This window comes from Chelonoidis abingdonii, chromosome 7 (assembly GCF_003597395.2).
Source record: "Chelonoidis abingdonii isolate Lonesome George chromosome 7, CheloAbing_2.0, whole genome shotgun sequence".
In the NCBI taxonomy this organism is placed as follows: Eukaryota; Metazoa; Chordata; order Testudines; family Testudinidae; genus Chelonoidis; species Chelonoidis abingdonii.
The window spans coordinates 69,026,722-69,038,793 of record NC_133775.1 but is presented as its reverse complement, the minus strand read 5'-3'; the positions used below and the strand labels follow the sequence as shown (position 1 = coordinate 69,038,793).

The 12,072-nt window shown below is 51.4% G+C and overlaps 1 protein-coding gene across 2 annotated transcripts in view; it reads right to left on the bottom strand.

Annotated features, from left to right (window-relative positions):
* Positions 1-11,658, bottom strand: part of DDR2 (discoidin domain receptor tyrosine kinase 2) — a 156,788-nt gene extending 145,130 nt beyond the window's left edge. For both annotated transcript variants that reach the window (XM_075067996.1, XM_032790948.2), the window contains exon 1: positions 9,880-11,658. The gene's annotated coding sequence lies outside the window, so the exon portion shown is untranslated. The remainder of the gene's footprint in view (positions 1-9,879) is intronic.
* Positions 11,659-12,072: the final 414 nt, after the last annotated feature.

Sequence of the window (12,072 nt, the reverse complement as noted above, 5' to 3'; positions counted from 1 at the left end):
AAAAGAGAGAGATAAAGGCGTAGAAGAATCATCAAACAACTATACACTTAGGAGTATAGATCCGCGCGAAGTACTTAATAGCTATACCTCGATTTGCGTCTATTCTCTCCTGTCTGTTGCCTGCCGGGCCCGATCACTAGCTTTCCTTGCTGAACCACATCCCTTCCATGCGGCAAAATACACACATGTCCACTAACACCTTATCTCATTTAGCCTAGGAGGGTGGCGCTTTAACTAGCCCTCACCCCTCCTGAACTCTTGCCTTCAAACATTCTTACTCACAAAGACTACCGAGTCCTACCCCCTCTTGAAAAAGGGCTGTCACCTGGACAAAACACATGGCCCATTGGGCAAAGGACAATTTACTTAACATACAATCAAACCCCTTTAGAGGTTTACCCGCAGAGACCCATCCATTGTTGCTGACATCTTACAAACAGATAAATGACGCAATTCTAAGGCACGCAGAGGATAATTACAGTTTAAGTAGCACTTGTTGCCCACTCTTTATACAAACTGAAAATCACTACAGGGGACCGGGACAGAAGGATCTCAATTCGACCTCAGATGCTTCCCGCAAACAGGCATGCTTCCACTCCGAGGAATTAGGAACGAGAGGTTCATTCCGCCGCACGACATTCTAACGCATCTAACTGACAGAGCAGAAAAACAACAGTAACCGGTTAAACAGAACAGACCAGAACCAGAATAGCGTTTCCCTTATACTCTCTAGGCTCACTTTTATTCATGGCAGTTCTCACATATGAACACCAAACAGTACCCAAGCAAAGCAAACATAAAATAACATGTAATAGAGCGAGAGATAGATAGGTGTAAATTCTGGCAGGGCTCCCCCTCTCTAATTAACTAACAAACTGATGACAAATTACCGTTACTCAATCTAGTCCACTCATGTCCAGGTGATCAGCGCTGACACTATAGGACATATGGGGGAAGATAAAGAAAACACACCATACGCAATCACGGAATTTCTAAAGGCCTCAATTAAATAAAATACAGAACAACACAACGGAGAGCAGTTTGGAATGCCTCCAGGTCACTCACTCAAGTTAGTTAGAGGTATACATTGCATGCCTGTTCCAGACCATATATCCCTCTCATTCATAACTCACACAAATGAATGTCGCTGTTTTAGTAGCTGGCTTAGGTGGGGCTTTAGTCAAGTAAGAGCGTAATGATATCACACAGACTAGGCACCACTTCGTCCTTTGTGATTTCATTGTTATTCTGTGTATAATGTCAGTAGAGAGGGGGGAGAGGAGTGAGCCAAAGAAGAGATTATACCTGTATACAGCTGTCCAGAATTTTTCCACATAATGCTTCCAAACTCCTTGGGAGGCTGTTCTTTACACTACTTGGAATGGTCGGCCCTGCGGCGTTTCTTATCAGAGATTCCCCACTGTCTCAGGTCGAGAGACTGCCTGCGGCTGTCTTTGATGCAACTGCCAAAGCACAACACGTGAGCTCCGGGCACATATAGTGCAACAACTAGTTGGAGCTCTTTATACTGGGATCAGTCATCAAGTGTTGCAAAATCGTATATATTCAGTTTTTGATACAATCTATATTGCTTTGGTTCGCCATTCTGGTCAATTTTCCTTTTCCACCAGCCCAGCTCTGGAGACTGCCGAAAGAGCTCAGGCTTCTCATTCTTGTACAGTCATATGTCCTGCGTTGATTCTTAACTTGAAGGCGATTTCTATGAGAAAGACAACATTTTATCTCTGGCCCACAAGCGAAAAATTCAAATTTAACACCATTCCGTCTATCCTCTATAAGTAATACAGGATGTTGCTCACACTTGTCAGAGACTTTTTTGTGATTAAGAGAGCTCGCTCCTCTTTAGAGTATAAGGAAATTGGACCTATTCTTAGCGTACGCCTTGAAATCCTTCTAGTGGGCATTGTTTAGATGGATTTGCACGCGTGTATTCCAATTCTTTAAATACCTATGCAGGTTGTGAACGCATACAATTAAACGTACAGATCGTAAATCGGCAGGGTGTACCCGTTGTAAAGGGGGGAAGGATGGAAGTCTAAACACACACTGAAGCCGCACCCCTAGCAGACCCCAATCTTCCCACTCTTACTTAAACACACAAACAGGGAGGAGTGCCTGTTCCGCGCTAGGAGCGCTCATAAATTTAAGGATTTTCCTACAGGTGTAGCATCGAGCATTGGAGAGGGCTACGAGGATGAGCACGACCTCTTTCCTCCACTCCCTTACAGCGAGCGTCGGCTAGTCTCTTGGAGACGGCGCCGGCTATACTCTGATTGCATCCAGTGAGATGACAGACACCTGACCAGTAGTCCCACACGGAAAGGAAGGGGGAAGTGGAGAAGAAAAGCTACACACACTCCTGAGACCCAGGTACTTCCTCACCGGATGAAGAGCCACAGGATCTCACATAGTCAGCCCACCAAGGGTCGGACCTCCAAAGATCCACTAATTACCAGATGTGTATTAATGTACTTTTCAGACAGCTCATTGCAAGGCTTAAAGGGGCTTTAGCGTTAGAAGTAAGCTCGGGTCACTCAAGCTTTTGCTTCAGCAGTTGTATCTCATGGGACGTCACCGGATAAACATCACTCACAAGCTGGGTCCCAGACCCATTCTGACATCTGAGAGTCTTGCTTTTTAGCTACAACACAATTTTGTGGAAAGAGTCACATAGGACATCACTCGGTCCTCCCCTTCAGATAGGTCTCATTGTCCTTATGAAACTAATTCACAACCTGCTTTTTGAATCCTTTGCACTTCCTATCTATGACATGGGATGAGAAACAGGAGCTACGGTGGGGATTTTTACATATAGAAGCAACGCTACTACTACCACCAGCTTCAGAAGCTACCTTTCGCGACAATAACAGGAGTAAGGTGAAGGATTGTTTGTTATTTGAATTAAGGGTAATAGCATTAGTTTTGAATGGAGCCTACTACTTTGCTGAGACCCTCCCCTAGGCCAGTCTACTGTACAACCTTTTTAGTTTGCTTTTAGTTAGTGGGATCGATCAAGACAACTTCCCAATTCACTAGAATGCAATTCTAAACTAGGGTGTACCAACTGCTTAACGAGCCTATACTTCTGTTCTGCCCCTATGGTTCTCTAGGCGTGACAACTGGGTTCAATACCCCGTCCTAACAGGCAAAGTCCGGACCACTGGACTGTCCTACCAGTTTATCCACATAGGACAGGTTCTGCAACCGTCGCCACGCTGGACTTAATTCTAAGGGTCCGTTCTTGCACCGAGGTCGCTCCACCAGCTGTTTCTCCTAACATCAGAAGCGCGTTGAGCAAAATATCCGTTCGATGCCATCAAACAGGGGAATCGCCCAAATACACGCGCTTGCTGCCACACCGAGGCCTGATGAAATCACGGGTGCGGCACGAGTGGCGTTTGGTTGTGGCCAGATTTTTGACGCTCCTGTCGGCGTCCGCCCGAGAAGGGTCCGGGCAAGCAGATTTTTAAAGCCACTCCAGTGCCAACACCTCAGGGACAAGACCAAAAAACTGTTGTGGGCAGATAGTAGACTGATGTAGGACAAACAACCAGTTGGTAGTAGTCCGTGCCGGAGTGCTTCAGCTCCAATAAACACAAGCCGAGTGGGAGAAAACAGCAAAGGTTTTTTGAATCCTCAAAGTGTGCTGGGAGACTTGACATGCCTCAAATCCAGCACACCTACAAACAAAGCGTCTGTTCCTTTAATCCATAGAACTTTTCTCGCTGACCAAAGCAAGCCTCCCGTTTCCCTCCCTCCCGTCTTCCCCTTTAGAGTTCATGAACAGTTATTAAAGCTGGCGTGAATTACGACCTTGTCCTTTGTAAACCATTATTCCCCTCCCTTGACCAAGAAGATGCGGCTTCATATTTTTGTCCATACCAGTCTGGGCAAGCCTCACAACAAATAAGGCTGCGGACACTGGCCTTTTGGTTTATATTTGGCCTGCTAGGTCAATAGAGTTTAACATGGACGGACTCTTGCTCATGAGAGGCCTAAGAACTCATATCTTAACCGTACCTTAACTCAATACTCTATAAATCGTTTACTGTAGGTTTACAATTACTTCAGAATCATGCTTAGTGACAACTTTAGTGGCCTCCAGTAACTAGTTTGAAGGGAGTAGTAGGACTCCTTGGAGCACCCTGCATATTGTGGGCGAGAGATGGCTATTTAGTTGCAGTGGCATAATTCTAATTTATATTTATGTGGTAGAGAGGGGTGCTGAGGGAAAGGAGTAAAAACATTTTAAAATGATTGAGGTGCTAGTTGTTCGTATTCACTTCACAGTACCTTAGTTCAAATCTTGGCACAAGGCAGCGTGAGCTGATTTAGAACTAGCTGCTAGTAGGTTTTGCCTGAAAGAAGAAAACACAGCGTGGCTAGCCAGGGAGTAGGGGGGGGGGTGGTGCGGATGGACGGACAGGGTAGGAGTCCTTCGGGAGGAGAATAAGATAGAAGCTGCGCTAAAATCACTAGACGAAGCCTTTTTGCCCATTTAAGAGTGATTGAGAGAGGGGTGGGGGAATGGCGATTTTGCAAAGGCGGGAGCTGTCACAGTGTCTGCTCAAAATCCACTCTCTCGTTCTGCGACGAGCTCCGTCTCAGCGCTGCAACTCTCCAGTGTAGCCAAGCCCTGAGAATTGCATGATTAATAGGTAAAAACACGAGGCCTCCAGGGTTGCATTCAGAGAGGCCAGGAAAGGGCAGAGGTGCACCCAGCCCTGAACTGTGACAGAAGCTCTCTTTAATCTAGCAGAAACAGATCCAGCAGATGGATAACTGCAGTCATAGTTCAAAGTTCAAAGAGGAAATAAGGTGCATGTTTTTAAGGGAAATTGATTAACCCTCAGCACAATTTACATGGGGCTATGGTGAATTCTCCACCATTTGGAGATCAAGACAGGGGGTCTCTTTCCAAAAGTTCTATTTTAGCTCCACCAGCAGTGCAGGAATCAGGGGGCAAATGCCGTGTGCTAGGCAGGAGTCAAACTAAGTATCATAGGCCTTAGAATGTCTGAGAGTCCAGACAGCTGAGAGCTGCTACATTTAATGCCCATAATTAGCTTGGCTGCTGTTACCGGCTGAGGCACTTGTTGTGCATAGGAATGCTCTCATCCAGCTCTACCCCAAGCTGAAAACTTCCTCAGCTGGGGTGGCACCACTAGGTGCACAGCAGCACATGACACCATCCTGCCCACCACAACTGGCAGGCCTTTCAAACAGGCATTCCCACTGCAGCTCAGTCTCCAGCCCTGCTGCTATGCCACATTCACAGGAGCAGGGAGGGGAGAAGGCGGAGGAGACCCCCCTACCAGTAGGCCTTCCCCTGGAGCCAAGAGGGGATGAAAGGCAGGGACCTGCAGGTGCCCCCATGTTCTTCTGGGGTGGGAGGTGGTTGGGCTGCTACATTATCCACAGAAAAAGAGGGGCAGTGCATGAAGTGAACTGACCCTGAGCTGCTGGCTCCCCTTCCCCGGTGGCACAGCCCAGCCTTCTCTCTCCACCCTCCCCATGTGGGAGCCATCAGCAGGCTCCCTGTTTATGATCTCTGGGGGAGTGGGGAGCAGGGGCCTAGCACCCCTGTGGGCAGCAGCTATGGAGGCCAACAGAGAGGTCAGGCCAGGGCTGAATTAATTGCATTGACTACAGTGGGAGTTGGCTTGGTTGCATGGAGGGCGTTGGGGGTAAATATTGTAGTGGGGTGCCAGCATGAGGCTGCTGACTTCACTGTATGGGGAAGGGAATGGAGTGGCAATGGGAGGCTGAATTAATTGCAGTGGGGCTGGGAGTTTGGAGATGGGAACAGCTGAACTAATGGCACTGGGGCAGGGACCTCCCTCCATCTCTCCCCAGATCTCTTTGCTGATTGTGCCCCATGAGTTGGTCAGGTGAGGACTTTGCACAGCTCCCCAGCCCCCTGGGCAGTGACCTCCCATCCCAGACTATAACAGATCCCAGCACTGTTTTACATTATTCCCTTGTTGGGGGAACATCATGAACAAGGTTTTGCCACTCACGGTCACTGCAGGTTGTGGTCTGCTTCACAGACTGACAGAGTCCTGTGGCACCTTATAGACTAACAGAAAGTTAGTCAGTCTGTTAGTCTGTACAATGCCACAGGACTCTGTCGCTTTTTTACAGATCCAGACTAATACGGCTATCCCTCTGATGCTTCACAGACTGAGAAACACTGCACATCTCAGCCACTGCCGCTGGCTTGTGGCAAACATGGAGGGCTATGGTGGCTGGATCTCCCCCCTCCCCCAACACACACACACACCCCTTGTCCCTCTGGGGCCATGTGCAGAGGCCCTAGCACAGGCACTGGTTAGCACATACTGAAAGGAAAGGACCTGAACAAGAGAGATCCGCAGACCTGACAGGGTCCAATTCTCACCCACCTACATGCACAGCTCCAATGAAACACCCCCATCCTGCAGGCCAAGGGCAGGCCTCCCAGCCCTAAGCGCCAAGTTCCACTGTTCCCAGTGGGTGCTCGACCCCGCCCCTGCCCCCACCCCCATTCCACCCCTTCTCCAAAGTCCCCACCTCCATTCCACCATCTTCCCCCAAAGTCCCTGCCCCGCCTCTTCTCTGCCTCCTCTCCTGAGCGCACTGTGTCCCTGCTCCTCCCCACTCCCTTCTGGAAAGTCCTAAGCACCGGGAAGCGCTGCGAGATAGGCGGAGGAGAAGGGACGCAGCGTGCTAGGGGAGGGAGGTTGGATGGGGAGCTTGACTGCCAATGGGTGCAGAGCACCCACTAATTTTTCCCCATGGATGCTCCAGCCCCTGAGCACCCAGGGAGTCGGTGCCTATACTCTCAGCCTCCCTGGGAATGTAGAGCAGGGCTTGTTGGCATTAGAGAGAGCACACATATCCAGTCCAGGGGCATGCCCGACCCTTCCTTTCCCCATGCATCATCTCAGCCAACTCTTAGGTTAGTAAATGAGCAGGAAGTGGTCATGCAGCACCCCCAGCACTCACAAGAGAGCAGGGCCCAGCCCCTCACAGGTATTTGGATGACTACTAAAATGGACAAGAGCTAGGCACCTAGATACCTTTGACGCTCTGGGCCCAGCTGCCTGAGGCTCAGCTCCACAGACCCATGTGAACCCTGGCAAGGCAGTGAGGCTGTCAGAGGAGGGGCTGGTTAGAAGCAGGTTTGTTATCTCAGGTCCATCTTCTCCTTACAACCCACCCACCTGAGCAGAGCACACAGCCCCCCTGCACTAGTGCTTAGGACAGGGCCGTGATGAAGTGGGGATTTTCCCTTGTTATGCTGTATGTGAGCGTATGTGGGTCTTGCTGTTTTACCAGCTGGCTGGGAGTCACATCTGGCTGCGGAGCTGGGGTGCAGGGCCCTCTGGATTCCCCAGAGTCCCACCTGGGAAGACTCGCTGTGGGAAGCACAGGGTGAGAAAGGGGATGCTGAATGCTTCGAGGTCAGACCCAGGAAGATCAAATCTGTGTAAGTTTCTTGCCCTGGAGACAGTATGCTCAGAGAAAGGAGGCATGCTCCCCCAGAGTCCTGACTGGAACTACTCCATACAAAGCCAGGGCATCGCCCTGGTGACTCCGTGACAACTGGTAGCAGCGGTGGGATAAACTGGACCCCATAGACAGAGCATCCTGCAGTAAGTGACTGAGGAGTAGTAAAACAAAGGAGGATTAGCGAGCGACAGGCGTGCTGGAGGCTCTGAGAGGTATGGTTCCAGGAGGAACCTACAGCTTAACCCCGAGAGAGGTGGACCCCCGAAAAGGCTGTCGCACTGAAGGGGTTCCTCCCAGGGATCATGGGGAGCTGAGAGAGCAAAAGCCTGTGAGTCCGTGACCACTTCGGAATAGTGTGGAGATGGCCTATAACCATCTCCTTAAGAAGGTCATTGTAGTCCTGTGCGGAGAAAGATGGCTACACACTGGAAAGTTCATTAAGGCACAGCTGATTGCTCAGTTGGAAGAGGAGGGGCATTAATGCTTTCTTCCTTCCTTTGAGTGACGTAAAAGCATTTCCAGGACTCTCCACTGTTAATTATTTTATCAGTAAAGCTTTAAAATGTAGACACTTGATGCATTTAGTCATCTTCTCCCCCAAACAATCCTGTGGCGTCAGCCTAATCAACTGATGGTCCAGGCAGATTGGTAACAAAAATCTGTCACAATGTCTGACTATGGAGTCGGGGTGCAGGACCCTCTGGCTTCCCCAGTAGCCCCTCCCAGGTGGACTCGCTGTGGGAAGCACATGGTGAGGAAGGGGACGCTGAATGCTCTGAGGTCAGACCCAGGAAAGTCAAAGCTGTGTAACCTTCTTGCTGTGGAGACAATATGCTCAGAGAGAGGAGGCATGCTCCCCTAGAGTCCTGACTGGCTTCGTATGGCGTGACAAGGGCTCACAGAGTATGTCTATGCCACCGGATTGGCAGGTAGTGTTCGACGTATTGGGGATTGATTTATTGCCTCTCATCTGGATGCGATAAATTGTTCCACTAATCGATGCCTGTATTCCACCTCGGCAGGAGCAAGTGGAGTCAACGGGGGAGCCGTGGCAGTCGACTCACTGCCATGAGGATGGCCAGGTAAGTCAAACTAAGATAGTTCGGCTTCAGCTACATGGATAGTGTAGCTGAAGTTGCTTATCTTAGTTAAACACACCCCCTCCTCCACTAGTGTAGCTCAGGCCACAATAACAGGCTAACTAATGTTCCACAGGCCATGCTGAGGACTGGCACGGCTCCTCCATAGACCAGGAGTCTGCCCCGTTAGACACTATGGAGGCCTCAGACATGGCAGAGCTGGGGGCTGTACAACCCCAAAGATATTCATCACAGAAGTACAGGACTGGAAGGGATCTCGAGAGGACACCTAATCCAGTCCCTTGCACTCAGGGCAAGACCAAGTATTATCTAGACCATCCCTGACAGGTGCCTTGTAACACACTTCTATGTACTTGAAGATTGTTATGTCCCCTCTCAGTCTTCTCTTCTCCAGACTAAACACACCCAGTTTTTCCAGTCATCCCTCTTAAGTCGTGTTTTCTAGACTTTTAATCATTTTTTGTTGCTCTTCTCTGGACTCTCTCCAGTTTGTCCACATCTTTCCTGAAATGTGGCACCCAGCGCTGCAGTTGAGGCTATACCAGTGTAGAGCAGAGCCGCGGAATGACTGTGCATGTCTGGCTCTGAACACTCCTGCTAATATAGCCCAGCCCAGCGGGACGTCTAGTTTTTCTCCAGCAGCGTTAGGCTTCCACAGGACAGAGCGGCCCGAGGACCACAAGTCCCGGGAAAGCAGTGCCACAGGCGCCGTGGCCGCCACTGGCGGGTTGGCCCGGTGCATGCTGGGAGCTGTAGTCTGCTCTGGCTACAATTCGCCGTCTGGGGGAGCGGGACTGCCGCGGCCCCGTTACCCGGCGCTGCGCGGAGCCACTAGGGCCGCGCAGCCCGCTCACCGCTAGCCTCGGCCACCCCGCTGAACCCCTGGAGGGGCTCGGCGCTGCCCCGCCGGGCTCCAGGTACCCTGGTCTCCCGGTACCCTGGTCTCCCCTCCACCAGGCCCGGGGGGGCACAGCCCGGCCCGCGGGCGGCCCTGCCCTGTCCGCGCACTAGTCCGGGGTGGAAGCGCGGCGGGACCCTGGGGCGTTTTAACACGCGGCAGGCGGGAGACGCGCTGGAGCCGGGGCGGCCCGCAGCGCCCCGTTTCCCGCAGAACGTTCGCCCGGAGCGAGCTCGTCCCGACCTCCCGCAACTTGTCCCAAAACTTCGGGGCCCGCCCGGCCGCTCCCGGGCTCTGCTCTCGCCCCACCGCGCTGATGGAGCCCGGAGTCTTGGGCGGCTGGGCTCCCGGCCCCGCAGCACTTACCCCAAGACGCGCCGGAGAGGGGCCGCAGATTTCTTTTCCCGGCCGAGCGCGAACTTCTGCCGGCTGATGCAAGACGCCGCCGAGCGCTGGGGCATTCTGCGGATTCCTGGGCCCCGGCCAACGTCCCACAATCCCACATCTTGCACATTTGGCTTCAATTAGGGGCTGGGGGAGCCAGACACCAATCAGAGCTGGCTTCTCTGCAGAGGCTCGCTCGGCCCAAGGGAATGCGCGCAGATCTGTAATTTACAGCAAAACCCATTCATAGGAAGGAAACAATCCCAAAGCAGTGAGTGGCTTTACAGACCCAGGCAGATTGTTTCAGGGGTGTTTTATGGCTTGTTGATTTAGGTAGCAGAGCAGAGTTGTTTGTGAACGAGAGAAAGGATTAAAGGCAGCTCCTCGCTAATATCCCCCAATTGCTGGCGCTGAATCTGGCTGCAGGGACCTCCTCCCTTGACACAAAGGCCAGAAGAAGCAGTTGGGATAATCTGGTCTGCAAGGATCCTGCCTCCAGCCCAGCGAGGCTCTGTGTTGTTCCTGCAATGTTTGAGGGCCACTACACAGAGGCAAGGCCAGAGGGGCTGCAGGGTGGCCTCACAGCTCCTAGGGGATGAAATAATGAATCAGAACCCCTTATGGGGCTTAACTCTTTCCATGCTGCCTGGAGCCATTCCCTATGCGCCCCCGGGGGCAGGGTGGAACAGGACACTCCACATATCCAGGAGACAGCCTGAGCAAAAGGGGGAAGCCTGTAAATCTCCCTAGCCCAGAGAGTTGGGCCTTGGCAGGGGTGCAGGACCATGTTTCCCTGGAGGAGGGGAGCTCCCCTGTTTTATAATCCCTTCCTTCAGAGGGTGATGCTTGGGGACTGGATGGGTTCTTCTAGCTCCATGCTCAGTGTTTGGGAGGCTTCTTGGGATACCCAGGCCTGGGAGGCACCTCGCTACTGCCTGTCCTTCACATGTGGAAGCCCTGTCTGCCTCTGCCAGGGATCAGCTCCCTGGCACCACGAGCCACAGGCAACACCAGCATTCCCCTCTCAGCCCACGTGAGCTCCACTGCCCCCTGCAGGCTAGTAACAGGCACACTCCATCCCTGAGCATCCCCAGGAATGCCCAGGCCCTGCTCCACTTGATGTTCACAGACTGGCTGCTCTCAGAGGAAAAGTACATCCCAGCTTACCTGTTCTACCTCAGATCACTGCTGTGCTCAACCCTCAGCACTTAGGCTGGGTTCCAGAGAAAGCAAGCGTACATCTAGCAAAGACCAGAGATTCAAATGACAACAGGCAGAGCTATTGGAAACAAAGATTTACATAACAAAGCATAACACACATTCTAGAGCATAGACTCAAGTAACAAGATGCCCTCCTGTCTAACAAGGTGCTGCTCCATCAAAGTCCTTCTCCCAGTGATTTGCACCCCGGCTGGCTGAGCGTGAGAACCTCCTTTCAGAAGACCAAACCAGCTGGCAGTGTCTCCCCAGATGAAGGATGTGCAGGTGTCTCTCTGCATCCCTAGATATATTAGACCAGTCCTCTGTTGTTCACCTGTAAAAAGGGTTTCCCACTCCCCTCACCCCACAGGTCACCTCTTTTTGTACATTTCTTCTCCTGACATCCCCACAATCCCCTCATTAGCATTTGACTCAGGATGCAAATTGATTCCTATGGTAAGACTCACAATACACAATGGTTAGCAGGGAGATACCTGCCTCCCACCTGCTGTCTGGTGGAACTTGTCTCAAGGCATATACCTCTTGGTGGCCTTCCTTTAACTACCAGGTTTTAAGACCATAATGTTCTATATATACACACATCTCTGTACGTATCAACTGCACATATACTTTGCAATGATGAGGGTACCAATGCGACACAGGCTTTCAGCAGAAACCTCCTTACCTGACACACTTCAGTAAACTAATATGTAAATGCCAGACCCACGGGATCCCTGTGATCCTGATGCATCCCTATCTTCTCTGCCAATTGACATCAAGAGATCCCTGGGTCACAGTAGTGGGAGTGGCCTGGTGGTGCTGGTGGAGCAGGAGCAGCAGGAGCCCTCCTCCAGTTAACAATGCAAAAACAGATTTCAGAGCAGAAAGGCACTGCATGGAGATGCTGTTCATTTGCCATGTGCAATCCCAGTGTGGAGTGTCAGTGCATGAGATTCCATCTGCAGGCACAGGTCA